This window comes from Artemia sp. Qi Xiang Cuo, chromosome 4, assembly GCF_049724085.1.
Source record: "Artemia sp. Qi Xiang Cuo chromosome 4, ASM4972408v1, whole genome shotgun sequence".
Classification (NCBI taxonomy): Eukaryota; Metazoa; Arthropoda; class Branchiopoda; order Anostraca; family Artemiidae; genus Artemia; species Artemia sp. Qi Xiang Cuo.
In genome coordinates this window covers 25,453,375-25,458,255 of record NC_142797.1, presented here as the reverse complement: position 1 = coordinate 25,458,255, position 4,881 = coordinate 25,453,375, and the positions used below count along the sequence as shown (strand labels likewise).

Here is a 4,881-nt window from a genome sequence, read left to right as displayed (position 1 = left end):
GACTACCAAGAGAATATGGTGGAATGTTTTCGACTGGAAGTAGAAAATGAGTTCCAGATTAATGAGTCCTATGATGAAAACAATAACAGAAAACCAGAACAAAACCGGAACGTTAACAAATTGGTATATATAACCAATGAACTAAGTGAAGACAAACGCCAGGGCTCTTACGAAACACAGATTTATAGTACACGGCCTGAGACAAATAAATCGGCTGTTAATAAGCCTTCTCTGAATGTTTGTTTTTTGTCCAATAAGTACAAGATTTTCAAAATGATTGACCAAGTGGAAGTCAAGCAATACATGGCACCTCACGTCCTACTTCAGTGATTGAGACTTTAGAGAGATTTGAAAATGATAAGCTGAAAATGATGTTCAAGGAGTGCATGGAAATTATACAGTGCTTGGACATTAAAGAGGGCATGGACACTAAAGATTGCTAGGACATGGTAAATGTGGACTGCCCAGAGAATATGGTGGAATGTTTTCGACTGGAAGTAAAAAATGAGTTCCAGATAAATGACACCTATGTTGAAAAAAATAAACGAAACCTAGGACAAAACATTAACGTTAACACCACTGTTTACATAGACAATGATTTATGTGAAGACAATTAACAGGGCTCTTACGAAACCAGGGCTGAGAAAGATTAATAGGATTTTATTAAGCCTTATCTGAATGTTCCTTTTTTGTCCAAAATCTTAAAAAATATTAAAAATGATCAACTAAGTGTTATTAAAACAGTACATGACACCTCATTTTCTTATCCAGCCGACCCATTTATTTGAAAAATCATGAAATTGACACTTAGATCTACTGAGGCTTCCAAAATCTTAAGAACCGCTCACGAAACTGGTATATCAAAGTTTAGACTCTGCAAGAACAAAGTTCCAGCTTATCCTACTGCAGATAGTATTTTTTTAGTATATTCAGATAGTTTTGAATACTTACAAGACTACAAGGCCGATGGTTACCGATATAGCAGAAGTAGTGGGGGACACTCATTATCTGTACCCCCTTTTCATCCAAACTTCAGATAGAGAGTTAATCAACAGATGATTGATGGCAAGATGGTTCATTTGAAGAGAAATATCTTTCGATATGAGCAATGTGTATTCAACCGTCCCCTTGAGCACTGCCTGTACACGGTAATTCATTATGTTGGTACTTGTGACAGAAAATTCAGTTTTGATCCCCATGGAAACAATAAAAAGAAAGAAGGAACAAAAGCTATCCCTTTTGTTCCTTCTGAGAAATCTGTATTAATAAGAGCCAAAAATCTAGCAAAAACCACAACACTGACGCCCCGAGAACATCTCCCTCAAGAGTTGAGCAAGACAGTGAAAGAGCTGCAGACAAATGTTCCAAGAAGTCAGCGGCATGTAAAGGGTACCTTTTCTTTGGCTAGAAAAAGCATTATATCCAAAGAAACATGAAACATGATTCGATATCTTATGACGGAAACTGATTTTGTTGTGACAGAAAATATTTTTGGGCAAGGAGAAGCAGCCGTCACCTGTATATCAGAATTTACCAACATAGAGGTTGATTACTTTGTAAAACACGATATCCCTATAGTGTTCTATTATGATACCAAATATAACATTTGAAATTACTGGGTTTCAGCTCTGACATTCCGATATCCTGACTTCGACCATAAGGGGACAACACCTCTGATTCCAATTGCATTTTTACTTCACACAAATAGATCAGTTGAGTCGCATGAAGAGCTGTTTATAGTTCTAATGAAGACAACACCAAGTTTCAATTCACCGCAAAATTCTTTTGTGAGTAATAGAGAAAAGGATATATAGACTGCGAGAAAAAAAATATTTCCTCATATTCATGCTGCTCATTTCTGGCTACACAATTGGATCAATGCAAAAACTACACTTCAGAAAATTGGGGCATCTAAAGAAGATATAAATTTAGTTTCAGACGATATTCTTCAGTTGCTAAGATCAAAAAGTGAAGATGAGCACTACAAAAAAAGACCTGACAAGCTCGTAAAATGGTCCGTCCCCGCATTTACCTACTTTCGAGAGAATCTGGAATCTTACATCTTGAATTATGATTGTACCTTCATCGTTTCCCAGAGTCTTGATTTTAATCCAGTTTCTGGAATAGCCAACAATACCGCAGAGTCATTCAATGCTGTGATAAAAAGAGTTATACAACAAAAGCGAGATATGTCGAGGGACAGATGTATCTTGGGCCTTCTTCGTTTAGACGATGAATATAATACAAACGTTTCTCGATGAGATAAGAGAATTGGAGATTATAGACTTCTTGAGAAGGCACACAAGGAAAACGTAGCTCATATCAAGAAGTAAGAAAATCCACTTGAATCGAGGAATATAACTTTTCTGCGTATGGTCCAAGAAGTAGACACATCAAATTCCTTTTGCGAAATAAAGACGACAAGAGAAAACCACCAGCAAAGTAGTTTAGTTGACATAGCAGAAACTCGATGGAGAAAGGGACATGTTACATTTTGCAACGAAAAGCAAGTAAATCTTGTTTCAAATCTGCCTAGAAAGAAGGTTAATATTGTGACACCACGAACAGAAACAATCACTGTTAGAGGAAATAAAATTGTGACAAAGGGTGGTAAGAGGACTAGTTTGGTTTGTAGTTTATGATTGTTCTTGTAATTTTGGAATCTATGCATGTACTTGCAAACTAGCAGTTTTAAGATCTCGAGGACATTCACTAGTAACAGAAAAATCAGTTATACAGCTGAAAACACTCAAGAACGTGAAGGGGAGATCTAAAAGGCACGTGAGGCCTGGAATAAAAAGCTCATTAACCATTCAGGACTGTTACAACATTAAACCTGCAGCAGATTCTCTAGCAGCCAAGGAATTGTTGTCTACTGCTGATAGTGATGATCAGAATGAGGGGAGTTTTTCACCGTCAATTAATGAAACTGTGAAAGCTGACTTGAAAACAAGCAGGGAGCAGAATACATTCGAAACGGGTTTCAGAAATGAAAAAAAAGAAATTATTGAAGTAGCTTCACTTAAAAAGAGTTCCAAACCCCAATCGAAAAGCTCTGATGGGAATCATAAATTCAAAAGTTGCAAAGCAAGCGGAAGATGTACAGTTTGTGAAGTCTGTTCGAAAAAGGCTGCACAGCCCCATTCAACTGGTGAAACCCCCAAAAAGGGTAAGGAGACCAAATCTTTGTGTTGAAGCTAACCAGTCTATAATTCCTACAGCCTGGTGTCATGGTGACGCTTTTCAAAGTCCCATAAGTGATTTGTATGACGAAGCACAGCAAGTGATCCAGCATTTAAAAAGGCTTTCTGGAATAGTCGTCAAATCTACTGATTGTGCTATCGTAGAAAACGCAGAGAAACTAGATTGGTGGAGAGCTACTGGTTTTCCCTTGAGGGACACAGACGTGTTTCCAATTTTCTTTCAAGACCTTGAATCACTGCTGACGCCTGATACTTGGCTCACAACTGGAATTGTTTCATACCTCGTGAATCTTGTAACTTCTAGCTGTGTGTCAGCAAGAACTATCGATAGCTACTCTACTTTCAACTTGACAAGTATTGATGCTTTGAATACTTACCCAGATACGCCTAGAGAGAGTTTTAGTGATGTTTCGAATGATTGCAGTGTTTTGTTTGTTCCATTTTGTGTCAATATGTGTGATATAACGAATACGAAGTCCAAGAATCATTTCATTCTGTGAATATGTGAGTTCTCCAAGAAAGCTTTCCATCTTCTTGATAGCCAGAAGCCGTTAAACCACGCTCAAGGGAGGCTAGTTCTTTCCAACCTAAAAAATCTGATGAAGGGAGTAGATCAACGCTACATAGAACTTGAACTTGACTCGTGCAGAATAGCTCCACAAGTAGATTCTTCAAGCTGTGGGCTTATTGTTGTCAAATATGCCCAAGACTATACAAATGAAATAACCTATTTGGGAAGCGCAATGTCAATTGATCTTCCATCACCTTCTAAGTACAAGACGTCAAAAGGAAGATCTGCGCTATCGAAGAAATTCATAGATTTATATAACGAGGATACTGAAATGGTAAATAAGAAAACTATTGAACTAATGAATAAATATAGAATCAAATTTGCTGTCCAGGTACTTGAATCTCTTTTAATACAGGACAGAAGAGCCACTTGTTATAAATGTTAAAAAAAGATGCCAGAAAACATGTAGCTCATATGTAAGAATTGTTCAGCAGTTGCATGTAGTGAATGCGAAGCAAGATCCTGTAGGTACTTCTGTAGGCTATTCTTTGTCTAAATAGGAAAACATACATAAACACGCAGTCAGACATACCAACACACAAAGAGAGACAAACACAGTCAGACACACAAAACAAAAACTCTAAAAATACGCTTGGGATCACCAAAAACACTAAAAAACACAATCTAAACCACGAAACAGCAAGACTAAACATCCTAAATCATATGTTATAAGCGGAAAACTTCTAAAACACACTTAGAATTAGAAACACAGCTAAAACAGACACGCCAAACCACAAAAATCACAACTAGATATTCTAAATCATTCGTTCTAACAAACAATTCAAGAAACCGCTTTGAAAAACCAATAAAGCTAATACATACAAGATAAACCACGAAACAGAAAAACTAAATAACTCCTTCCAAAATACTCTTTGAAACACAAAGATGGCTAACACTGACAAGCCAAACCAAGAGAGAGCACAACTTAACATCCTAAATCTTAAAGTTTCAAACGAAAAACTTCCAAATACGCATGGAAACACCATCAGAACTAAAAAAGACAAAGTAAACCTCGAAACATTGAAAATAAACATCCTACATCAAACGTTTCAAACAAAAATCTTAAAACACTTGGAATCACCAACAACGCTAACACAGACAAGCTAA

At 36.8% G+C, this 4,881-nt stretch overlaps 1 pseudogene; it reads left to right on the top strand.

Annotated features, from left to right (window-relative positions):
- The first annotated feature begins 3,058 nt into the window (after nt 1–3,058).
- On the top strand, nt 3,059–4,270 carry LOC148952928 (uncharacterized; annotated as a pseudogene).
- The last annotated feature ends 611 nt before the right edge of the window (nt 4,271–4,881 follow it).